Source organism: Hyla sarda, chromosome 1 (assembly GCF_029499605.1).
Source record: "Hyla sarda isolate aHylSar1 chromosome 1, aHylSar1.hap1, whole genome shotgun sequence".
NCBI lineage: Eukaryota > Metazoa > Chordata > Amphibia > Anura > Hylidae > Hyla > Hyla sarda.
The window spans coordinates 390,292,329-390,319,545 of NC_079189.1; the positions used below are offsets into that span (position 1 = coordinate 390,292,329).

Below are 27,217 nucleotides of genomic sequence, written 5' to 3' on the forward strand. Positions count from 1 at the left end.
GTAGATGCAATGCATTTGGAAACGTGTCAGGCCCTTCCACTTTTTTCACATTTGGGTATACTGTGGTCTTGTGCTGAAATCAACAAAAGTCTAATTTAAGGTCAACTCTGTGAATGTCTTCGAGTGGACCAGTCAGGGTCCGTGCACACTATGGAATTGCGTGCGGAATTATGCATGGTGAGCTTTAACATTAGTGTGACATTTATATATGTCATGCAATTAACCCGGCAATGCGCGGCTTCACACGGGTTAACTGGCAGAAGTCCCGCTGTTACCAGTGGGGGACAACTTCTGCAAGCCCCCCCAGGACCATCTGTGGATGGTCCCTGTCGACCAATCACAGTGATCGCTGACCGGGGGGGGGGGGTTAAAGTTCAGATCCCCCTGCTCTGCATGCCCCTAGAAGTCGGGCAGAGCGGGGGAAGAGGATCCCGGGAGCTGAGGGGGGCCGCGGCACATACCTGCGGAGGGACCGGCGGGGACAGCGTGGCAGTAAGGACTGGGGACCAGCGGCAGGCACACGTGGAGGCGGCGGCGGCAGGCAAGTCTAGAAGACAGAAGCGGCAGGCAAGTGGAAGCAGCAGTGAAGATCACTGTAAAGTGATATTCACTGCTGCTTCTAGGAGTTTCAAAACTACAACTCCCAGCATGCCCAGACAGCCTTTGGCTGTCTGGGCATGCTGAGAGTTGTAGTTTTGCAACATCTGGAGGGCCGCAGTTTGGAGACCACTGTGCAGTGGTCTCCAATCTGTGCTCTTCCAGATGTTGCAAAACTACAACTCTCAGCATGCCTGGGCAATCTGGGTATGCTTGGAGTTGAAGTTTTGCAACCGCTGGAGGCACACTGGTTGGGAAACACTTAGTTAGGAAACAATGTTTCCCAGCCAGTGTGCCTCCAGTTGTTGCAAAACTACAACTCCCAGCATGCCCAGACAGCCAATGGGCATGCTGGGAGTTGTAGTGTGGCAACATCTGAAGGGCCAGATGTTTCAAAACTACAACTCCCAGCATTCCAGGACTGTCTGGGCATGCTGGGAGTTGTAGTTTTGCAACATCTGGAATAGCACAGATTGAAGACCACTGGACAGTGGTCCCCGAACTGTGGCCCGCCGGATGTTGCAAAACTACAACTCCCAGCATGCACAAACAGCCAAAGGGCATGCTGGGAGTTGTAGTTTTGCAACAGGTTTGCACAGGATACATTCACATGGTCGGGTTTACAGCGAGTTTCACGCTGCAAGTTTGATATGCAGCAAATTTTCCGCTGCAGCTCAAACTCCCAGCGGGAAACTCGCTGTGAACCCACCCATGTGAATGTACCCTAAAAACACTACAATACACAAACTAAAAAGTAAAACACCACATATACACATACCCCTACACAGTCCCCCCCTCCCCCCCCCAATAAAAATGAAAAACATCAGGTACGGCAGTGTTTCCAAAACGGAGCCTCCAGCTATTGCAAAACAACAACTCCCAGTATTGCTGGAAAGCCATTGACTGTCCTGGCAGGCTGGGAGTTTTGCAACAGCTGGAGGCACCCTGTTTGGGAATCACTGGCGTAGAATACCCTATGTCCATCCCTATGCAAATCCCTAATTGAGGCCTCAAATGCGCATGGCGCTCTCTCACTTCGGAGCCCTGTCGTATTTCAAGGCAACAGTTTAGAACCACATATGGGGTATTTCCGTAATCGGGAGAAATTACCTAACACATTTTGGGGGGCTTTTTTATTTTTATTTTTTACAGTAACATGCTGGTGTTGTCCCATACTTTTTATTTTCGCAAAAGGTAAACGGGAAAAAAAGACCCCCAAAATTTGCAACGTAATTTCTCCTGAGTACGGAAATACCCCATATGTGGACGTAAAATGCTCTACGGGTGCACAACAGGGTTCAGGAGTGAGAGCGCACCATGTACATTTGAGCTGATTTCCACAGGGGTGGCTGGTAAGGTACCTTTTTCAAAATTTAAAGGGGATGTGGGGCGCTAAATAGTTTACCACTATAGGGTTCCTGATTCTATAATGTTCTTTGAATACCCTGTTGACAACTTTATTTCAGTTTTAGGAGACACCAACAAGAATAACTGAGTAGTCACATTTTTTTTTTTAAATCTATACCCAATGTGTGTGTATAGATATTTTGTAGAATAATTTAATTAGGAAAATAAGATTTCAAGAGCTGTGAATAGCGAGGTTATGATATATATTAAAGTTTGCCTTAAAATATGCAATTTATACAGTTTGTTTTAATATCACCTGCTTACTTTTGTTTTTCTTCTTTTTATTGCGCTTGGGGGGCCTCAGATTTATTTTCGCCTAAGGCCTCAAAAAGTCTACAGCCGCCTCTGCTGGTGATAACCTTATATTAGGCCATTGTATTCTATGCACTTCATTCAATTAGAATGCATTGAATAATTGCTTTTCTAAAATGTGCTTATCACCAAGAACAATTTGTCTCTAAATATAGATTCATGAGGTGAGCTGCATGCACAGAAACAGCTGAAAGTCCAGCAGTCCTCGCTGCTGTGTGTGTTTGCTCAGGAGAGTGCCCATACTGATAATGCAAGTGAAATTGGGTGGAAATAAATGAAAAAAATAGACTAGGGTTGTGCCATGTGCTGCCATACGTCATGAAGATTCATCAATTAGCAGTCATGTTGGAAAGCTTTATAAGCTGTATATGATGATATACAGGGACCAGACATAAAATGAAGTATTGAAAATGTCCAGTCATATAGGTAGATTAAACTACATTGATAAATTTGCTTATATAGAGCCAACGTATTCCAAAACTGTCATGTTGGGTAGGTTTATGTGCAGCTCTGAGGTCACCCATAGGCTCTATCCCTGTCTACATGAAGATCTGCCGTAAGCAACAGGTCCCCAACTGGACAACAATCCCTGTACTGAATAAATGCAAGGTGTAGTGATGTCAAAATACAAACACAGTACAAAAGTCTGGGATCAGGTTAGGACACAATGCGGTAAGGAACAGCAAACAGGACAAACACAAGAAGCACAAACTAAAGATGTAAGCAATATCAATGAGCTGGGCCTGTAACGGAAATAGCTTTGCAGTACAAAAACAGTAAGCAAAAAGAGTAGTAAGAGAACAATCCAAGAATAAATGCAGGTAAACCAGGAAATAGAATCCCAAAGCCAGTAACAATAAATGATTCAATATTCCAGACAAAGAACACTGGAGTATATGGAGTATAAATAGCTAGCCTAGAGCCTACATTGATGGAAGGGCTTGAGCATTGTAGAACAGAATTAGAGAAGTACCCTATAACTTTAGAAATCTACCCACTTACAAACATCTAACCACTGGCCATTATTTACTCACTGACCAAGTTCTAACCAACTTAGTTGCTCACTCTGACCAACTTTACTCTATTCTGTGCCCATTTCTGGCACTATGTCCATGCTTACCTTCTTTGTTGCTCCTCATGCCTTATCATGTTGTCATTGTTTTTTAGGGACCTTTTTATCGTACTGACCTTTAGTGTTGCTCGCGAATATTTGCAATGCAAATTTTATTCGCGAATATCGCATATTTATGAATTTGCGAATATTCTCGAATATAGCACTATATTCACAATTACGAATATTAGTTTTTTTTTTTTTTCCACAGTACACATCACAGTGATCACCCCTCTCTGCTTCCAGCTTGTGTGGTGTAAAGAAGGCTCAAATACTACTGTGTGAGACTGACGTGCGAATTTTCGCATATGCAAATTTTTGCATATGTGAAAATAAAATGCGAATATTACGAATATGCAAATTTAGCGAATGTATGACGAATATTCATCCATATATTCGCAAAATATCGTGAATTTGAATATGGCCTATGCCGCTAAACCCTACTGACCTTGCATCATACCAGTCTTAATCCCAATAGGTTAAAGTCTGGTCTATAGTTCTGTCCATTCCCATGGCGGCATGGCAGCTGCATGCAGCGGGAAAGTGCCTCACTAACACAAATACTTTATAAAATGTAGACAGTTTTAAAAAAAAATGTTTGCAGTGGCAACTACAGGGGAAGTGCAGCATTATATAGTCGTCATTTTGGCACCCCCTTCTATGACATCTATGTGTCCTAAGAGGATATATGAACGGGGGTTTCTATCATGAAATAAACCCTATAATAAAGATAAACTACGTTGTGTAACATAAGCTAGTTTCCTTCTCCACTCTTTTGCGCTTCATACAATGCATATAGTACAATGTACCGTACTATACCTGTATTAATTACAAGTACGTGCATAGTTTTTAGCAAACAAAACCTTTTTTGTCTTCTTGTCAAACAACATGCTCGTAAGACTTGCATCATGGAAAGAGTTCAATGTCTGTAAGCTAAAATAGGGCAGGCTTTATAGGTCATGTACACATACCAAAGCACTTAAAAATACGAGGCATGCATCCCTTTAGTAGATTGTGTTATCTCTTACATTTGTGTTTTTGTAATTCCATTTTTCTTTTATTCTGCAGTTTATGCAAGATTAACCTACTTATATGTCCAGGACTGCAGTAAAGGGAGTGAAGAAGAATCAGAAACTCACGGTCAGTCAATTAGAGAGAAAATAAACTCATGTCTGTTCCTGGCAATAAAGCTAAAGAGCAAAATGAAAGTGACCTTTAACTTAATAGAAATTCTCTGAAAAGACCGAGAGAAAAAGAGGGAACTAACTGGAGTGATGTTTTTACTAACCTTTTCATGGTATCATACCTACACCCCCACATGGGTTTCCCCAACAACTAATACGGACACCCCACAACTATGACATTTTGTCTGAACACTTTCATGAAATTAATCAAAGCATTTACTACATTTCTCAGTAAACTGAGAATATGGAACACTCATAGAAAGAGGGCAAAATATTTTTCAGCTACTCATAATTTTAGTATGTAGAGGGTGTTGGGGTCGCTTTCTTACTGCAAATCTCCCTAAAAATCTAGACAAACTAACCAGGTTTACATATGGCTTCAAACCAGCTGTAAGAAGGATATCCCCACTGTCTTCAGATTTCTTGTACATGTGGTGTATTCATATGAATATGCAATAAACTGGACAGATAAGCATATTACAGGGTAGCAATGAATTATGAGGATATGCATGCCCGTCACAGCTTCATATATCTGCACTTATTTTGGCCATCCCCCGTGCAAACTTGTTTCTGGTGTAAGACAACAAGCTGCAGTAGGAGCCTAACCCTACTACTCTATCTGCCAGGACTTAAAAGGGTATTCCTATCTCAACATGTTATTCCCTATACACAGGGACCCCACTGATCCATAGAATGAAGGGGAAATGTCCCCCGAGGTCAGCACTAGGCATTGTTTGGAGGCCTTAGGCTGCTTTCTCACTGCCGTTGCGCAATGTCCAGAATGGCCATAAAGCTCTCTTTTTTTTGCCTTTAACAGCCATTATCTGGACAGGGCACAATGGGCAACAATGGGTCCCAATGGAACCCATTATATTCAATAGGGGCAGTTGTTTCGCACGGGAGTAGCAGGAGAAAAAGACGATGCTTGCAGACGATGCTCCTCGGGTTCCCTGAAGGCTGTCACACTATCGTGTCATAACAGCAGTGTAAAAGTAGCCTTATAGAGAACGAACAGAGTGCTGGCTGTGCATTGGTGTGCTCTATTTGGGACCCCACCAATCAGAATGTTATCCTCTATATTGTGGATATGGCATACCATGATGACATGGGAATACCCCTTTTAGTTATATCCCTCAGTGGTCTGTAAGAATGAAAAAAATCAACTGGACATTTTCTCCATCATTTTCTGCAAGATTTCTTCAAATCTGTTTTTGGGACACATCACAATTCTTTCAGACTGACAGTGTGAGCAAGGTTACATTGCCTGGACATGTCAAAAGTAAAGACTGGTCAGGCTTTTAGTGTTAAGACCCCCTTTTAGTGTTAAGACCCCCTCTAAATATGTGCGACTTTTCTGCGACTTTTGCTCTAGAGGATTTTTAGAACATGATGCATGTTAGTCTATTTAAGACTGAAATGCATTGAAATGCATTGGTGCTGAATTTATCAAAAGCGACTTTTCAGCGACAAGTCGCATCGGCTGAAAGTACGCCGAAATGTCAGATCATGTTGGAGCAGGTTTAAATATAGACTACAGCATAGATCCCGAAGTCTGTGCACAGAATTTACCAAGAGCCGTGCACCTTTTGATAAATTAGGCGCACAATAGACCAGCCTAACGCTCTGTAGTTTGGTCTATATTGATGCGGGACATAGACAGCTTTGATAAATATCCCCCAATGTGTGTGTGCGTATGTTCCAGCATCACATTCAAACGGCTAAAGATATTAACATGAAACTTGGCACACATGTTACTTATATGTCAACAACAAATATAGGATAGGAAATGTAACCTTTACTCACCCCATTTGCCAGGGTCGGGGTTTTTGTTTAAAGTCCCATACAAGTCTATGGGAAATATATGCATAACTTCCAAACGGCTGGAGATATTTCAATAATACTTGGTCACATGTTACTTATATGTCCACTTAAAATATAGGATCGTTAATTTAACCCTTAACTACCCCAATTGTGAGGGTCAGGGTTTTTGTTTAAAGTCCCATGCAAATCAATGGGAATGTATGTTCCCACATAACTTCCATACGGCTGGAGATACTTCAATACCTGGTACACATATTACGGGTCATGATAGGAGGTCGAGATAGGAGGTTGAGATAGGAGGACAGAATATGAGGATGGGATATGAGGACGCGATATGAGGATGGGATAGGAGGTCGGGATAGGAGGTCGGGAAAGGAGGTCGAGATAGGAGGTTGAGATAGGAGGTCGGGATATGAGGACAGGAAAGGAGGTCGGGATAGGAGGTCGGGATAAGACAGGATATGAGGACGGGATATGCGGACGGAATATGAGGACGGGATAGGAGGTCGAGATATGAGGTTGATATAGGAGGTCGAGATATGAGGACGGGAAAGGAGGACGGGAAAGGAGGTCGGGATAGGAGGTCGAGATAGGAGGTCGGGATAGGACGGGATATGAGGACGGGATATGAGGACGGAATATGAGGATGGGATAGGAGGTCGGGATAGGAGGTCGGGAAAGGAGGTCGGGATAGGAGGTCGAGATAGGACAGGATAGAAGGAAGGGATAGGAGGACGGGATAGGAGGTCGGGATAGGAGGTCGGGATAGGAGGTCTAGATAGGAGGTCAAGATAGGAGGATGGGACTGGAGGACGAGATAGGAGGTGGAGATAGGAGGACGGGATAGGAGGACAGAATAGGAGGTCGGGATAGGAGGTCGGGATAGGAGGTCGGGATAGGAGGTCGGGATAGGAGGTCGGGATAGGAGGTCGAGATAGGAGGTCGAGATAGGAGGATGGGATAGGAGGTCGGGATAGGAGGTCGAGATAAGAGGACGGGATAGGAGGAAGGGATAGGAGGACGGCATAGGAGGTCGGAATAGGAGGTCGGGATAGGGGGTCGGGATATGAGGTTGGGATATGAGGTTGGGATATGAGGTTGGGATATGAGGTTGGGATATGAGGTCGGGATATGAGGACGGGATATGGGGTTGGGATATGACAACAATATATGAGGACGGGATAGGAAGTCAAAAGCTTCCTCTGTTGATTTTCCTCCACAACAAGGATTAGGAAGGAAATACCGGGCAACGCCAGGTACTCCGCTAGTAATAATATAAAGTCAGACTGTGCGCCAAGCTGGGGAGTAAAGCATGGGTCCTCCTAAACTAGAACTGATGGTTTCAGCTGAGTAGCATGGTTTAAGCTATTTTTTCCCTGTTCCATTTTATTATTGTATAGTATTTATAGCACTTCGTACTGACAATGGATATTGGGCACCCTGAGACGTACTCATCTATTCAGGCCTGAAAGCAACTACACACAGTGCCATTTTGGGTTAGCACTTACCTGCAATAAATAATGAAATTCCAGACAAATGTCAGGCTTTCTTTGCCACTGTGTAGTTATGCCCTGGAGTTTTTTTTTTTTTTGGTGAACAGAAACTAGAAACTTTTGAGGTTCCTCACATAGTAGGGAATTATATTTTATCATACAGACTCATGGTTTGTTCACTGGCCTCAACTTCAGAAAAATGTAAAAAAAGGCTTGAGGGCTAAGATAAAGTTTTGGAAAAAAACCTTAAAATCGCTTATGTTTTTTTCAAAAATGTTTTTTCAATTTGAGTGCTGAGCCTGGTCTTACTTTACAATAGACAGTTTGCCAATCATTGAGTGAGGATGCAGAAAAATTCCCTCTGCACTCATAAGACCCAAGTTAGCAGATATGACAGCACGCTCTGTAAATCCATACTAGGTCCTCTCGAGCTTTTCCTACTAGGCCTCACTAGCCAGAGCATGGTAAAGATATGTCAAAATGTAAATTAGTGCTAATTGTTCTAAATGTCCTATTCCAGTCAGCAATTGTCTCCGCAGCAATGTGACTTGGCGACTGCATCCCCCAGGAAGTGCTGTGGCTGCTAAGACCAGAGGCTGGTGAATACAAGCTATTTTTATGTTTTATTAAAAATTGGTTAAATAAAATTCTGGCTGTCAGAAGTCTTTTTTTGGGGCTTTGTCTACGGGAACAGCCCAAATTGGAAAAGGTATGTGTGGGGAGCAGAGGCACTTTGGGTAAAGCATTCACAACAGGGACTACTACCCTCATCAAGACCCTTTCCTTAAATTTCCCTGGGTTGCCACATATGCCCTTGCTGTGAGTAAATTTGTAATGCTGACACCCTTATGATGTCATTCTATGTAACATTCGCACGTTTTACTCTGGCCAGAAAAAGAATGCTATTACCCAGTCAGTATGACATTTATCTTCTCACAAGAACAGGACATCCCCCCTTCTTCTATAAAAGCAAATCTTCTTCCCTCCACAGCCACACATTCCCCCTTTGCAGCACATAATCCATTACTTCCAAAGGCACATGACTTCTATTCCCTTCAGTGCAGCATAATCCCCTCCTCGCACTACAACCCTCCGCACTGAGTTGCATATCCAGTCCAAAAACAACAAAAAACTCTTCACAGTTTGAAATGATCAAATAATGGGATATAGCATTTATAAATCGCCCTGGTTACACTAAACAAGCAATGTGTAATCACTAATATATGGTGCACACTTAATACATGTGGCACACTTAAAGGTGTTATCCAGCATAAGGTGATTTTAGTACCTACCTGGCAGACAGTAATGGACATGCTTAGGAAGGATCTGTGCTTGTCTTGGGGCTAAATGGCTATGTTGTCAGATTACCATAAAGCTGTGGCTAGCTGTTTGTGAAATGGATATTTCCTGTTGGATATCCCTCTGTCAAACTACAAACCCATTATACCTTGTTTCTAAGTGTGAGGTCACTTTTCTCCCTCGAACAGATGAGCCACCCCACTCATTGAAGCACAGGTGTGCTGCCTTCCATGCTATGCTGCAGAACTAAAATTCACTGCAGAAGGATCTCCACCCATTGAAGCAGACAGGCTCTCTGTCATCACATGACTAGTGATGTAACGTCTCAGGCCACACTGTAACCTGGAAAAACTTTAGTTAACAGTCATTTTGTATGCTGTTAAAAATAAACATTGAGGCAAAGACCATCATCACACACAGGTACATACACTATATTATGAAGTACACTAACTTTACAGCCCCTGTAGCATAGTAAAAAAAAAAAAATCCTGGAATGCCCCTTTAACCCCTTAACGACCAAGGACTTATATTTACGTCCTTGGCCGGCTCCCGCAATATAATGCAGGGTAACGCGGTGACTCCGCATCATATCGGGTCGGTCCCGGCATGAATCTGAAGCCGGGACCCAGGGCTAATAGCGCGCGGCAGCGATCGCAGTGCCGCGCGCTATTAACCCTTTAACAACTTTGAACACCGCGTCTAAAATGAAAGTGAAAGCTGCCCGGCTGCTCAGTGGGGCTGATCGGGACCACCGCAGTGAAAATGCGGTGTCCTGATCAGCTGGGACACGAGCGGAGGTCCTCTTACCTTCCTTGAGCGATCGACCGCCGATAACACTGATCAATGCAAAGCTATGGCTTGGCATTGAAAAGTGTATAAGATCAGTGTGTTCAGTGTTATAGGTCCCTATGGGAGCTATTACACTGCAAAAAAAAGTGTAAAAAAAAGTTCATAAATGTGATTTAACTCTTTCCCTAATAAAAGTCCAAATCACCCCCCTTTTCCCATAAAAACAAACAAACATGTAAATAAAAATAAATATAAACATATGTGGTATCGCTGCGTGCAGAAATGTCCAAGCTATAAAAATATATCATTAATTAAACCGCACGGTCAATGGCGTACGCGCAAAAAAATTCCAAAGTCCAAAATAACGTATTTTTGGTAACTTTATATATCATGAAAAAATTTAAAAGCGATCAAAAAGTCCAATCAATACAAACATGGTACCGCTAAAAACTTCAGATCACAGGGCAAAAATGAGTCCCCATACTGTCCCATACGTGGTAAAATAAAAAAGTTATAGGGGTCAGAAGATGACAATTTTAAACGTAGAAGTTTTTCTGCATGTAGTTATGATTTTTTACAGAAGTACGACAAAATCAAACCTATATAAGTAGGGTATCATTTTAACCATATAGACCTACAAAATAAAGATAAGGGGTCATTTTACTGAAAAATGTACTGAGTAGAAACAGAAGCCCCCAAAATATATAAAATGGCGTTTTTTCTTCAATTTCGTCGCACAATGATTTTTTTTTTCCGTTTTGTCGTAAATTTTGGGGTAAAATTACTGATGTCACTGCAAAGTAGAATTGGTGGCACAAAAAATAAGCCATCATATGGATTTTTAGGTGCAAAATTTAAAGGGTTATGATTTTTAAAAGGTGAGGAGGAAAAAACGAAAGTGCAAAAACGGAAAAACCCTGCGTGCTTAAGGGGTTAATACATGCAGCACATTTGCCTATATGATAGGTTTGATTTAATTGGGCACAAGGCAATGTTGGATTTTGTCATAATTCTTACAGCAGATGTTTATTCAAATGAATATTATAGGTAATTAACATGTATTTCCATGAGCAGCAAGGAAAAGAGATTATTGTGGATTGATGTTCCATTCTTTGGTTGAGTGTGAACGAATGATATATATCATAGAAAGTTTACTATGAATTTCCTGTTTGGTTCTGCATCAAAGACAGTAAAAGCACTGGCTGTAGACGCGGCTCTTACAGGAAACTGCGAGAGGAAGTATTCTGAAGCACTGATCTCCACACGATTGTGCAGCGCAGGGAGCTCCTTATCACTAATGGAACGTTCCAACAGTCTATTTGTTATTTTAAAACACGCTTTTATCTATGAATGATATTTTTTCCCTTATTGCATATTTGAGATTAGTTTTGGTCAATGCAGATTGTGCCAAGAGATTCACCCCCTGCATATAAAACTGATTATTTTTAGAAATATTTTAGGGTCTCTTACGAATAAGAAATTTTCTTCTTAGTATGTGGGAAAATCCTAGTTCAGCAGCAGCTTTCAAGACCGCAGCCCTGCAGTTAGCATAGGATAATAGCATGTATTGCTGATTTTGAAAATGCTATCAGCAGCCGGGTACCCGCCGGTAATGGCCGACATCCGCGATCATGCGAATGTCCACCATTAACCCCTCAGGTGCCGTGATCAGTACAGATCACGGCATCTGCGGCAATGTGCACGTTAAAATTGATGATCGGATCACCCGCAGCGCTGCCGCGGCGATCCGATCATCCAGCATGGCGGCGGGAGGTCCCCTCACCTGCCTCCGTCCGTCTCCCGGTGTCTCCTGCTCTAGTCTGAGATCAAGCAGACCAGAGCAGTGTCACGTACCAGCAGGACTGGTAGTGGATCCTCTGAACCAGAGAGGGGATGATGCGGGTTGTACCAGAGGACCGGTTCTAAGTGGTTACTGGTTTTCACCAGAGCCCGCCGCAAGGTGGGATGGACTTGCTGCGGCGGTAACCACCAGGTCATGTCCTCCAGTAGCAATTGATATAGCGCGGTACGCAGGGAGTAGGCAAGAGCATAGTCGGACGTAGCAGAGGTCGGGGCAGGCAGCAAGGGTTCACAGGCGAGTATACGGTAGCAATGGGTACGTCAACTGGCAAGGCAATAATCACTGTAGGGAATGCCTTTTCAGAGGCACAAGGCACAAAGATCCGGCAAGGGCAGGAAGGGGCAGGTGTCTTTTATTGGGAAATCACAATGGGAGGTGTGGAACCAGCGCACCAATTACCGGTGCGCTGGCCCTTTTAATTTCTCTGAAGCCGGCGCGTGCGCGTGCCCTAGAGAGCGGGGCCGCGCGCGCCGAGACCCAGGAGCGCCGCGCGGGGAGCAGGTGAGATGAACGGGGACGCGGCGCATGAGGTGGAGGTGGAGACTGGAGCGCTCGCTGTGACAAACAGGAGATAGCCGATAATACTGATCACTGCAATGCCCTATGCATAGCACTGAACAGTATTAGCAATCAAACGATTGCTATAGATAGTCCCCTATGGGGACATAAAAAGTGTAAAAAAAAAAAAGTTAAAGAAAGTGAAAAATCCCCTCCCCTCATAAAAATTAAAATTGTCAATTTTTCCCATTTTACCCCGAAAAAGCGTAACTTTTTTTAATAAACATATTTGGTATCGCCGCGTGCATAAATGTCCGATCTATCAAAATATAATGTTAATGATCCTGTATGGTGAACGGCGTAAACGTAAAAAATAAACAAAAATTTCCAAAAAGGCAGCTTTTTTGTCAAATTTTATTCCCCAAAAAATTTATAAAAAATTCTCTAAAAGATTTATGTATGCAAATGTTGTGTCAATAAAAAGTACAGATGATGTTGCAAAAAATGAGCCCTCACACCGCCCTATATACAGAAAAATGAAAAAGTTATAGGTGGTCAAAATAGGGCGATTTTAGATTACTGATTTTGTACAAAAAGTTTTAGATTAAAGCTGTACAAAAATATAAAAGTATCAAGCCATGGGTATCATTTTAATCGTATTGACCCACAGAATAAAGAACACATGTAATTTATACCGTAAAGTGCACAGTGTGAAAACGAAACCCTCCAAAATGTGCAAAATTTTGGTTTTCATTAAAATTTCCTCCCTAAAAAAATATTTTTTGGGGTTCGCCACACATTTTATGGTAAAATGAGAGGTTTCATTACAAAGTACAATTGGTCATGCAAAAAACAAGCCCTTATATGGGTCTGTGGATGGAAATATAATAGAGTTATGGATTTTAGAAGGCGAGGAGGAAAAAACGAAAAAACGAAAACACAAAAATAAAATTGGCCTGGTCCTTAAGGTTAATATTTTCCCCCCTAGGACACTTTGTGATAACATTGGATTCTGAGAATTCTATAAACTAACCTCTATTCACATTGTCATCGCAAAATTCCAGGAAAAAGCACAAAAGGGGAAAAAAAAAGAAACAGTATCTACTTATCAGACTTACTGGCAAATTTTCTAGGCTAAGGATAACCTTATTTGTACTATCTGGAGAATGTTACTGGTTCCATTAGTAGAACAGATATAACTACTATTAAGCAAATACAATAAATGTGACTGATGGATAGATGCCTTCACCATAACTTAGTTATTTCATCTGTTACCTAGATAAGGCCAAGAGATCCTTAGTAACAAAGTCCAGCCAATTTCCAAGTATTGTTTGCACTTGTGTATTTATAGGAGCTCTCTTTATGGTTTTGCTGACTTTCTGTGGAAGCATCACTTTGAACTGATATGTATCTGCTTGACAGCAAAAGTGCACAATGACTATATTATATGTGTCTGATCTGATCATGGTTTCAGAGAATTCACATTTAGGACCTTGGAATACCCTTGTTTATTTAACATTATTTCTGCAAGTATAATATGATAACAAAAAAAAAAAAATATTAATTAAAATTTTTTTTTTTAGAAATGTTCCGAGTTCTAAAAAATGACCAATATTTGGGAATATTAGATTAGGCCGTGTTTACACTTACATTGTGGATTCTGTATATAATGAAAGCCAGGATACTGGGCCAACTCCAACATGTGACACCCCAACAGACCCAATTGATAATGGGGCATGCATTGTTCACTCTAGGTTTATCTTGGAACAATAGTCTTGAGTTAGCCTTCTCATCTAATCTGATCAGATTGATGTTGATGTTGAAGTCTCGAATGCAAATGTGAATAGAGCCTTAACCCCAAAAAGAACTCAGCCCATTTTGGCCTTAAAGGGAACCAATCACTAGATTTGACCATATATAATGCTTGGCAATGCGTTATCCTCACCATTTCCAGAGGATGTTACTGCCGCCAGGGATGATGAAAATATTTTTATGTTTATAGAGTCCCCCCCCCCCCCCCCCCGGCCACCCCGTAAGTAGTCCCCTGGGTGGGGACTAATACTCACCAGGGTCGCATTATTCCCTGTTGGTACAGTCATAGTCACGCCCCCTTGGCTTGAATGACAGCGCGCATCATCGCTCTGTTTTCTAAGAAGATGGAGCAGAGCGGTGACGCGGGCCAACAATCCAGTCGAGGGGCCATGACTATGGCCAGACTGATGGGGAATGACAAGACCCTGGTGAGTATAAGTCCCACCAAGGGGACTACTTACAGGGTGGCTGGGGGGAACTTTATAACTTCATATCTTCACCATCCCTGGGGGCAGTAACGTCCCCAGGGCACGGTGAGGATACCAATTTTACCATATATAATGGGTTGCCAAGCTCTATAGATGGAAAATCTAGTGATTGGTTCCCTTTAAGGACCAGGCAAATTGTATTTTTTGCATTTTTGTTTTTCCTCCTCTCCTTTTAAAGTCCATAACTCTTTTATTTTTCCATCTACAGACCCATAAATGCATAAAAGCACCTGCCTGACGAAGCGCTTCGGCGCGATACCAGCCTATCGCACAGCTTGCATACCCCCGCATATTCCATCCTGCTCCCCTGTCTGTATCCTGCTTTTCATGTTGACATGAAATAAACGAAGTCCCTGCACTACAATACTGGTGAGTTGCTCCGCTTCATTTCTTTACATTGGAACTGATTATATTTTAATAGTTTAGACATTTCCACAATATCAAATATGTTTATTTCTGTTATTTCTTAACTTTTTTGTAAACCCCGAGGGAATATTTATAGCAAACATCAGATTGTGATAACTGTTCAGTGCTATGCATTGGCAAAGCACTGATCAGTTATATTGGTAATCTATTTCAATGGTCTGCCAGAAGTCAGACCACAGAAGATGATCACCGAAGCAGCCCAGAAGCAGGTGAGCAGAATTCCATCCACGATCTTGACTCATAGAACCCCTGCAATTGTGCTGCAGATGATCCAATAAATTAATCAAATACAGTGTTATACTTCAGATGCCGTGATCTGTATTGATCACGACATCTGAATGGTTAATGGCAGGCATCAGCATACCCGCTCACGTTGGTCATTCATAGTCGTGACTCGCAATCTATGAAGGGGCGCAGCTCGCTTTCTGGTGCGCCAAGCACCAGGCAGCCAGGACATGCAGGTACGTCCTGTGTCCTCTAGGGGAGGAGGCAAGTTGTATCACAGGTTGCATTTTCTGGCACTGCAAGGAATTTTTTTTTATCACTATTGAAAATGGACATAATACAGTTTCAAACTACAATGCAACAGCAACGCAGCCTTGTTCAAACAATGAAACCCTTAAAGGGGTACTCCGGTGAAAACCTTTTTCTTTTAAATCAACTGGTGGCAGAAAGTTAAACATATTTGTAAATTACTTCTATTAAAAAATCTTAATCCTTCCTGTACTTATTAGCTGCTGAATACTACAGAGGAAATTCTTTTCTTTTTGGAATGCTCTCTGATGACATCACGACCATAGTTCTCTCTGCTGACATTATTATAATAATAACGCTTTATTTATTGTTGTCCTTAGTGGGATTTGAACCCAAGTCCCCAGCACTAGCAAGGCAGCAGTACTAACCACTGAGCCACCATGCTGCCATTAGCATACATCTGCTATGCATCTGCTATGCATGGTTGCTAAAATGGACAGAGATGTCAGCAGAGAGCACTGTGTTTGTGATGTCATCAGAGAGCATTCCAAAAAGAAAGGAATTTCCTCTGTAGCATTCAGCAGCTAATAAGTACTGGAAAGATTAAGATTTTTTAATAGAAGTAATTTACAAATATGTTTAACTTTCTGCCACCAGTTGATTTAAAAAAAAAAAAGTTTTACTGGAGTACCCCTTTAAACTCAAGCTGAATTTCTGAGCGGAATCTGATGGAAAAGTTCCGTTGCAGTCCCATTCTTTTTAAAGGGATTCTGTTGCACTGTGCACACAGTGAAATTTCCACAGTGGAAACATCAGTCGCAGAAATCCGGATTCCAGGACCTGCTTCTGAAATACTGCTTTTAACCTGTGTTTTTTTTTTTATACGTGCCAGTTTTTGCTATTTAGCAATTGGATTGTATTTAGATTCATTAATCACACTTAATTGCCAACATATTTAATTTTATGCACGCTTTTTCAGCTGTAATCAGTGAAAAAAATTCTATGAAAAAAAAATGGCTGCTTTATTCCATGATTACGGACCAGTTTTCTGCTGTGCAAACCTGGCCATAGGGTGAAGACACATGATCAGGTTGCGTTGCCATTTGTAACTGCATTCCATCAATTTCTAACAGTAAGTAATAAAATAATTTCACTCTTAGGCTATGTTCACACAGTGTAAAATAAATTGCAAATCACTAATAGCAACTTTTCCATTGACCTTTAAAGAGTAGCTCCCACCATCCTTTTTTTTTTCTGTCCCTGCCTATCTATCCCTAACCCCCTCACTGCCTTTAATTTTTTTTTTTACTATATTAAAAATGCCTTTTTGTCTGCTTGGTAGTGCGCTCACTTACCAGCCAGACTTCCCCAGCAGGCGCGACGTCACTGATGCCTGCTGGGGGCGGGGGGTGCGACTTCTGCCCTTAGTTCACCTATACAGTGTACCTCCAGCTGTTTCACCACTATAACTTCCAGCTTGCCCTGACATCTATTGGCTGTCAGGGCATGCTGGGAGTTGTAGTGGGGAAACAACTGGAGGCAGACTGTGGTGAAAACAGTATCTGTGATGGCCGTAGCTGCCGCACATCCCGCTCCCCCGAACCCCGTCGTGCAACCCGCTCCCCCCCCCCCTCCCGAAAAAGAATAAAGTGCAGGGCAGTCCTAGCCCAGCACTGCTTAGCAGCAGCGGTGCATGAAATTTTACCTCACACTGGGAGCCGGGGCCGGCGTGCGAGGCCAGGGAGCCTGCGTGCATCCTCTTTGTTCAAAGCGCTCGCTCCTGCCTGTCTGATTGACAGGCAGGGTGCGAGCGCAGGCTGAATGAATTTGGACTGATTGCCTGGCCAGCATCAGTCCGAATTCAAGCGTGACGTCACACCAGGCTGCAGCCAGCCACTAGGAGGGAGACTCCCTAGTGGACGGTTTTCAAATGTAAATTAAACTATTTTAATGAAAAAAAAAATTAATGAATGTATATTAGAGATATGTTGTAGTACATAAGTACTACAACATATAAAAAAAAAAGTTTGGTGACAGTGCCCATTTAAGTGCCATTCCGACTGTGCTGTCCCCTCTGAGAGTCCTTTTCTCCATTCCGACGTGCAGGAAATGCCCATTCGGCCAGTCACTTGCTGAGACAGGGCACTGCTGCAGCCAGTAATTGGTTGACTGGGCATTTCCTGTCTGTTGGGATGGAGAACAGGACTCTCAGAGGGGACAGGACAGTCGGAATGGCACCAGCGGTGGATCCAATGGTCTACCATCCGGCTAGAAGGCAATATACAACCAGCCTCCTGATCAAACATGAAAATGAAACAATAGGGGAGATTTATCAAAACATGTCAGGAGGAAAAGTTGCTGAGTTGCCCATTGCAACCAATCAGATCTCTTCTTTCATTTTTCAGAGGCCTTTTCAAAAATGAAAGAAGCAATCTGATTGGTTGCTATGGGCAACTCAGCAGCTTTTCCTCTGGACAGGTTTTGATAACTCTCCCCCCATTGTAGCCACTATTAATCCAGGAATTCTCTGTATTATATTTTCTTCTTTGTCCTCTCTGGTACATAAACAAAGCTAAATGCCCATTATTCCCATTCCTAACTCCTTTCCTACCTGTGTGACAGTTCCTTAGATCATTGCACTTCATGTGTTGCTGCTGTTGTGTATTTTCCAAACACGTGCTTAAGTTGTGAGTCTGGAACAGAATGTTTCACAGGCAGTAGCAACAGGATGACATTTAATGCCAGCCATGAGCAGGGTTGTTTACATAGCTGGGTATGATACATTAACATGAAACCTGTCATATAAAGTTAGCAGAGGCATTTTACAAGCTCAGAGAAGCTGCACCTCAGCCACTGCGCCCCCTAGTGCTTGTAGTATTATGTTTTGTTTTTTATCTCACTAAAGTAAATAGGGATGTGCATCTCCTACGGGGGTTGCTGAAATTTTTAATGTTTACTTTGTAGGTTGGGGATATCATTTTTTTCTTTTGTATCATCCATAACATATTTTTAATCTGTGACCTAGTTAAAGGGATACTCCAGTGGAAAACTTTTTTTTTTTAAATCGACTGGTGCCAGAAAGTTAACCAGATTGGAAAATGACTGCTATTAAAAAATCTTAATCCTTCCAGTACTTATTAGCTGCTGAATGCTACAGAGGAAATTATTTTCTTTTTGGAACACAGAGCTCTCTGCTGACATCATGACCACAGTGCTCTCTGCTGACATCTCTGTCCATTTTAGGAACTGTCCAGAGCAGCATAGGTTTTCTATGGGGATTTTCTCCTACTCTGGACAGTTCTTAAAATGGACAGAGGTGTCAGCAGAGAGCACTGTGGTCATGATGTCAGCAGAGAGCTCTGTGTTCCAAAAAGAAAAGAATTTCCTCTGTAGTATTCAGCAACTAATAAGTACTGGAAGGATTAAGATTTTTTACAAGTCTGTTTAACTTTCTGGCACTAGTTGATTAAAAAATAAATAAATAAAAGTTTAGCTATCACGCCCCCTCCCGTAGGCTTGCATTGAGGGGCGGAGCGTGACGTCAAACAGGGGCGGAGCGTGACGTCACACGGGGGCGGAGGCGTGACGTCACACGCCGACAGCCCGGTGGTCGCCCGTAATCAGACCGGGAGCAAACACGCTCCGGGGACTGATTACAAGAACCCCTTTAAGGTCCAGATCCTGTGTTGGTGAAACAAGGAAGGGTAGCATAATCTGTAGATTTAGGGCAGTGTTTCCCAAACTTAAACTCCCAGCATGCTCACACAGCAAAAGGCTGTCCTGACATGCTGGGAGTTGGGGAGTTGTAGGTTTGCAACAGCTGTAGGCACCCTGGTTGGGAAACACTGATTTAATAGGTGCAAGGTGTGATCATGCATAAAGAAGGAGCTCACTACTGCACCGTGGGCACCTGTCCCTTCTGTAAGCTCTTAGGAACCATCTAAAGGTCTAGAACAGTGGTGTCCAAACTGTGGCCCTCCAGATGTTGCAAAACTGCAACTCCCAGCATGCCCGGACAGCCGTTGGCTGTCCGGGCATGCTGGGAGTTGTAGTTTTACAACATCTGGAGGGCCACAGTTTGAACACCACTGTTCTAGAAGAAGATACCTACTGGCATGGGTACTAAGAGCAGTTGGTTCCTCAGGGGCTGCACCATTATTGAGCTACTAACAAGTCCCATTAACCAAAACTATTAACCTGCTTTGAAAAGGCTTTTCATAAGGGGTTAAATAACTTTTCTTTTTATTATGCAGCTTTAAAAGTTTTAGGAAATGTTTCAGCATAACATAATGGTACATACTGTAAATGACATTTTCTAACATTTAGGACTAAGTCTAAATTTATATAAGAGATAATGGGAAACGTTTCTGAACATTCTAAACGTGTTGTGAAACAATTTCCATGTTCTACATTGCGAAGGAACATTTGCATTGACCTTTTTTACATTGCTATATATGCAGCATAGAATGTAGAGAGATTACCTTAGGTCAGGCAGCTGCATAATATAAAAGTGTGTTTGACACACGTGTTCAGGCTTAGTGATTTCAGGCAGATCTTTGTATTCATATGCTCATGTTTTTTCCCCTTGAAAATCTTGGCATTTATATAGTATGTCATTTTCTTGAAATATTTATACTGAATAAGAATATTTCACTAAGCCGTATATGGACATGGGGATATTATTCCCCAAAAAGTATTAACTAGTTGTAACGGGTCACGGCAGGTGGTGGATCCTCTGGGCCTGTGTGGAGGATGCGGTGGGCCGTGCCAGGGAGCGGAGTCTAAGGTGCCGCTGGTTTTCACCAGAGCCCGCCGTGAAGCAGGATGGTCTTGCTGTGGCAGGCGGCACCCAGGTCGCTACCCCTGGCACGACTCGTCCGCACAGGTAGCTGGGATGTGGGGCAAAGGACACTGGCAAGGTGAGGTCAAGGTAGCAGTAGGTCAGGGCAGGCGGCACAGGTGCGGGGTCAGGTAACGGAACTAGGATCAGGTACACAGAAACACGGTAGATTTCTCTAGGGCACAAAGGCAACAAAGATCTTGCAGGGAACAAAGGGAGGAGCTGATACTTAAAGACAGGGTGCATGTGTAGACACTTAACTAATTGAGTATTGGCCCTTAAAATGTAAGAGCTCTGGCGTGTGCACCCTAGGAGGCGGGGGCACGCGCGCCGGGGCTGCGAGGACAAGAGAACCAGGGAGGTGAGTGACGGGCTGGGATTTGCAGGCGGGCACGTCCCGCAATGCGAATCCCAGCCCCGCCGGCAGCGGGGACATGACAGGAGAGCGCTCACGGCCAGCGTGTCTGGCCAGAGCGCAGATGTTACACTAGTTCTGTATTATTCAATTAAAAACATGAAAATATATATAATAAAACAAGCTATATGGTTAATTGATAAAAACAAACAAACAAACAAAAGCAGCATAAAGAAGTAGATGAGTTTTCTGCAATTTAAAGGGGTACTACACTTGAAAACATTCTTTTTTTAAACCAACTGATGCCATGAAGTTAAACATATTTGTAAATTACTTCTATTTAAAAATCTTAATCCTTCCAGTACTTATCAGCTGCTTTATGCTTCAGAGGAAGTTCTTTTATTTTTTAATTTATTTTCTGTCTGACCACAGTGTTATCTGCTAAAATCTCTGTCAGGAACTGTCCAGAGTAGGAGCAAATCCCCATAGCAAACCTATGCTGCTCTGGATAGTACCTAAAATGAGCAGAGGTGACAGCAGTTTGGTAAGAGAGAAAGGAAATTCAAAAAGAAAACAACTTCCTGTGCAGCATACAGCAGCTAATAAGTACTGGAAGGGTTAAGATTTATAAATAGAAGTAATTTACAAATCTGTTTAACTTTCTGGCACCAGTTGATTTAAATTCAAAACAACCAAGAATGTTAACGGAGCACTGCAGCCATAGACACTTATCCTCTATCTGCAGGGGGAATAAGTGTCTGATCGCAGTAGGTCCGAACGCTGGAACCCCCGAGGTCTCCTGTACGGGGCGCCAGCGTTGCTGTGGCACTCCCCATGCAGAAAGCATGACGACTGCAGCATGACTCAGCGGCCAACAAGCCCCCTCCATGTATCTCTATGAGAGGGGCAAATCTGCAGCATTCCTGCATCCCCACCTCTCCCATAGAGCTGAATGGAGGGGGCGTGTCTGTCAACCTCTTAGTGAGGTCGACAACACAAGCATTAGCTGCGCAGAGCCACAACATTTCCGGGTCCCCGTATGGGAGATAGCGGAGGGGCCTGCGGATAGGGGATAAGTTGTCTAAAAGTCACTCTCCAACTTTTAACACATTTTTAGGTCTTACGTTCTCTGATGAGTGATGCCTTTATATTAGCTGGAGATCTGTTTTTCTGATACGGAGCTTCAGATCTGCATAGATTTATAATGTTCTCGCTGCCACTATTAGGAATACATAGGGGGCCTGCTAGATGCTGCATCATTACACAGTTATAAGCAGTATGCAGTAAGCTCCCTCTAGTGGTGGCTACAGGAAGCTAAGTTTTTACACTGACTCTCTGAGCCTTACATTCCCTATTTGTACAGATCACTTCTCACCAGTCACTTCATTATTACCACAGACAGGATTACAATGAAAAGTAATATTTAACATATTATAGTAATAATATATATATATATATATATATATATATATATATATATATATATGTGTGTGTGTGTGTGTTTTTTTTTTTTTTTTTTGGTAGAACACCATTGACAAGACGTCTAATATACAGGTCATGTCCTCTGCTACATGCCCAATGACCTATACACAGATCATAGAGCATGCCTAGGATATTAGGAAGTATTAGACTATACAAGCCAGTCATTATCTTCAGACCACTTGTTCATATCTTGTGTGTCTTGTTTTGCAATATGTAAATTAGGTGTGGCATTTCCTTTTAGCATGGAATTCTCAAGGAACTGATTACTGAATAAGGAACACAGTATAAATAAAGCAGATGTAAAGAAGGTGAAACCCTGTTTCGACATAGACCTACGTAGGTTATAAAAGTAAACAGAAGACGTGTCCACAGTGTTGGATCTACGTGCTTCAACAAAACAAAGGTAGAAAGGTGATAATTTCCTACTGATTTTTTCCCCCCCCATTTTCACAAGGCAGAAGTGTGGCTATTTTTTGCTAAGGGGTCCAGGATGAGTGTTTCTATTATTTATTTATTTTTTATGCAGCACACTCTAAAGACCAATGCAAAATGTGTGCTTTATTCACTCATTGTCTTACTGCAATGTTTCAGCTGCACTTTAGGGCTTTTTTTTCTGGAAAAATTGTGCATGCCATGATCTGTGTGTGTGTTGGGGTATGGTTGGCATTAACATTTCACAGGCTTCACAGTCCAAAGTTGATTTTATTAAGTCTAAAATAAAAAGTTGTATCAAAGTTACACACTTTTCAAAGCATATAACACAGAGATAAAATACCTGTCCATCTGAGGACTTCAAATTTGCAGCTTCCAAATGGTCAGACTACCCCCACAAGGTTTCTCCACCATAAGGTGATTTTAGTACGTACCTGGCAGACAGTAATAGACATGCTTAGGAAGGATCAGCACTTGTCTTTGGCCAAATGGCTATGTTGTGAGATTACCATAATACTGTGGCTAGCTTTTTGTGAATTGGTATTTCCTGCTTGAGTTTTCTTTTTTGACTACAATTCCCATAATTCCATTTTCCTCCCTCCCACACATCAGCCACCCCACCCATTGAAATATAAATGAGCTGCATCCATTCAAAAGACCTGTGGTTTTCAATCAGGGTGCCTACAGCTATTGCATTAGTTGCAGATTGATCTCTCTCCCACCAAGCGATCCCTCCGCCCATTGAAGCAGACAGGCTCCCTGTCATCAGCTGACTAGTGAGGTCAGGTCTCGGCCGCATTGCAAGCTGGGAAAATCTGAGACAACAGTCATTTTGTATGCTGGGAAAAATAAATAGTGGGGGGAAAAATCACAGAAGAATTGTGAGAAAACCGTCACACACAGGTACAGACACTATATTATGAACTACACTAACTTTCCAGCCCCTGTAACATAGTCAAATAAAGAAAATTCCTGAAATACCCCTTTAACCTTTGAGCTCAGAAATGAACTCAGCAGGTACACATGACTGCATAACCATGTACTGCAAAGAAAATCGAATGGCAGGTCCATTCCAACCTTCCCACCATTCCAGACCCAGAAATAAAACTTATTAAAAGTAAAATCTAGAAGTGCTTAACCCCTTAAGGACACAGGGCGCATCCATACGCCCCCGTTTCCAAGTCCTTAAGGACACAGGGCGTATGGATACGCCCTGCGCATTTCCGGCCCCAGCCGCTTGCTGGAGCGGAGCCGGTGCCGGTTGCCTGCTGAAATCGTTCAGCAGGCATCCTGGCATATCGCCCAGGGGGGTCATTATGTCCCCCCATGTCGGCGATTGCCGCAGATCGCTGGACAATTCAGTCCAGCGATCTGCGGCGGATTCCGGGTCAATCGGGTCTCCAGTGACCCGATGACCCGGAATTACTGGCTGATCGGGGCCGACCAATCAGGGCGCCTGCTGCGGGTGTCACTCCCGTAACCCGCTCCGCCCCTCTTCCGGAGGACATGAGCGGGTGCGGGCAGAAGACCCCGGGTGCTGGGGACCCCGATCCCCGGCGTCCCTGTTGGGATCGTGGCCCCAGGAGCGACGGCGGCGGCGGGACTGACATGTGCGGCGGCATCGTGGAGCAGCAGCAGGAGGTGAGTGACAGCCTCCTGCTGTTGCTTAGCAAAAGCTCCCAGCATGCAAAAAGGGTATGCTGGGAGCTGTAGTTATGCAACAGCAGGAGGCAGACCACCACAACTCCCAGCATGCCCTTATGGGCATGCTGGGACTTGTAGTTTTACAACAGCTGGAGGCACATTTTTCTATGGAAAAGTGTACCTTCAGCTGTTGTATAACTACAACTCCCAGCTTGCACAATCAGCTAAAGTGCATGCTGGGAGTTGTAGTGGTGCATCTGGTGGTTGCATAACTACAACTTCCAGCATGCCCGTTGGCTGTCGGTGACTGCTGAGAGTTGTAGTTTTGCAACAGCTGAAGGCACACTGAGTTAAGTAGCAAACCAGTGTGTCTCCAGCTGTTGCATAACTACAATCCCCAGCATCCCCAGCCAAAGTAGTATGCCTCCAGCTGTTGCATAACTACAAGACCCAGCATGCCCTTTCGCTGTCCGTACATGCTGGGGGTTGTAGCTTTTGCAACAGCTGAAGGCACACTGGTTGCAAAACACTGAGTTTGTTACCAAACTCGGTGTTTCACAACCTGTGTGCCTCCAGCTGTTGCAAAACTACAACTCCCAGCATGCACTGATAGACCGTACATGCTGGGAGTTGTAGTTTTGCAACAGCTGGATGTTTCTCCCCCCCCCCCCCCAATGTGAACGTACAGGGTACACTCACATGGGCGGAGGATTACAGTAAGTATCCGGCTGCAAGTTTGAGCTGTGGCAAATTTTCTGCCGCAGCTCAAACTGCCAGCGAGAAACTACTGTGAACCCCCGCCCATGCGACTGTACCCTAAAAACACTACACTGCACTACACTAACACAAAATAAAATAAAAAGTAAAAAACACTACATATGCACATACCCCTACACAGCCCCCCACCCCAATAAAAATGAAAAACGTCTGGTACGTCACTGTTTCCAAAACGGAGCCTCCAGCTGTTGCAAAACTACAACTCCCAGCATGCACTGATAGACCGTACATGCTGGGAGTTGTAGTTTTGCAACAGCTGGATGTCCCCCCCCCCCAATGTGAACGTACAGGGTACACTCACATGGGCGAAGGTTTACAGTAAGTATCCAGCTGCAAATTTGAGCTGCGGCAAATTTTCTGCCGCAGCTCAAGCTGCCAGCGAGAAACTACTGTGATCCCCCGCCCATGTGACTGTACCCTAAAAACACTACACTACACTAACACAAAATAAAATAAAAAGTAAAAAACACTACATATACACATACCCCTACACAGCCCTCCTCCCCTCCCCAATAAAAATGAAAAACGTCTGGTACGCCACTGTTTCCAGAACGGAGCCTCCAGCTGTTGCAAAACAACTACTCCCAGTATTGCCAGATAGCCACTGACTGTCTAAGCATGCTGGGAGTTTTACAACAGCTGGAGGCACTCTGTTTGGGAATCACTGGTGTAGAATACCCCTATGTCCACCCCTATGCAAGTCCCTAATTTAGGCCTCAAATGCGCATGGCGCTCTCACTTTGGAGCCCTGTCGTATTTCAAGGAAACAGTTTAGGGCCACATATGGGGTATCGCCGTACTCGGGAGAAATTGTGTTACAAATTTTGGGGGGTATTTTCTGCTATTACCCTTCTTAAAAATGTAAAATTTTTGGGAAAACAAGTATTTTAGGTAAAAAATGAAAAAAATTTTTTACATATACAAAAGTCATGAAACACCTGTGGGGTATAAAGGTTCACTTAACCCCTTGTTACGTTCCCCGAAGGGTCTAGTTTCCAAAATGGTATGCCATGTGTTTGTTTGTTTTTTGCTGTCCTGGCACCATAGGGGCTTCCTAAATGCGGCATGCCCCCAGAGCAAAATTTGCTTTCAAAAAGCCAAATGTGACTCCTTCTCTTCTGAGACCTGTAGTGCGCCAGCAGAGCACTTTTCACCCCCATATGGGGTGTTTTCTGAATCTGGAGAAATTGGGCTTCAAATTTTGGGGGGAATTTTCTGCTATTACCCTTTTTAAAAATGTAAACATTTTGGGAAACCAAGCATTTTGGGTAAAAAAAAAAATATTTCACATATGCAAAAGTCGTGAAACACCTGTAGGGTATTAAGGTTCACAATACCCCTTGTTACGTTCCCCGAGGGGTCTAGTTTCCAAAATGGTATGCCATGTGTTTGTTTGTTTTTTGCTGTCCTGGCACCATAGGGGCTTCCTAAATGAGGCATGCCCCCAGAGCAAAATTTGCTTTCAAAAAGCCAAATGTGACTCCTTCTCTTCTGAGACCTGTAGTGCGCCAGCAGAGCACTTTTCACCCCCATATGGGGTGTTTTCTGAATCGGGAGAAATTGGGCTTCAAATTTTGGGGGGTATTTTCTGCTATTACACTTTTTAAAAATGTAATATTTTTGGGAAACCAAGCATTTTAGGTAAAAAGTCGTGAATCACCTGTGGGGTATTAAGGTTTACTTTACCCCTTGTTACGTTCCCTGAGGGATCTAGTTTCCAAAATGGTATGCCATGTGGTTTTTTTGCTGTCCTGGCACCATAGGGGCTTCCTAAAGGTGACATGCCCCCCAAAAACCATTTGTCGCTCCTTCCCTTCTGAGCCCTCTACTGCGCCCGCTGAACAATTAACATAGACATATGAGGTATGTCCTTACTCGAGAGAAATTGGGTTTCAAATAAAAGTAAAGCCTGACTGAGGCTTACACTCCCTATAGACAACATGCATTTGTGCGGAACAGGAGAAATAGTTGTCAATCGAATGAACATTAGACAGTTATTGAGAATGTATGGCCACCTTTAGAAAATTAGCTGACTTGATTTTATGTGGCACTCTGGGGTCACATGTCGCAGGCCATGTTCACACAACGGAATTTCCAAGCAAAATCTGGGTAAAA

The 27,217-nt window shown here is 43.2% G+C and overlaps 1 long non-coding RNA gene across 2 annotated transcripts in view; it reads left to right on the plus strand.

Annotated features, from left to right (window-relative positions):
- LOC130308236 (uncharacterized) overlaps positions 1-27,217 on the plus strand; it is an 80,346-nt gene that overhangs the window by 37,338 nt on the left and 15,791 nt on the right. For both annotated transcript variants that reach the window (XR_008857238.1, XR_008857237.1), the window contains exons 2-3: positions 4,496-4,567; positions 14,881-15,041. This is a non-coding gene — a long non-coding RNA (uncharacterized LOC130308236). The remainder of the gene's footprint in view (positions 1-4,495; positions 4,568-14,880; positions 15,042-27,217) is intronic.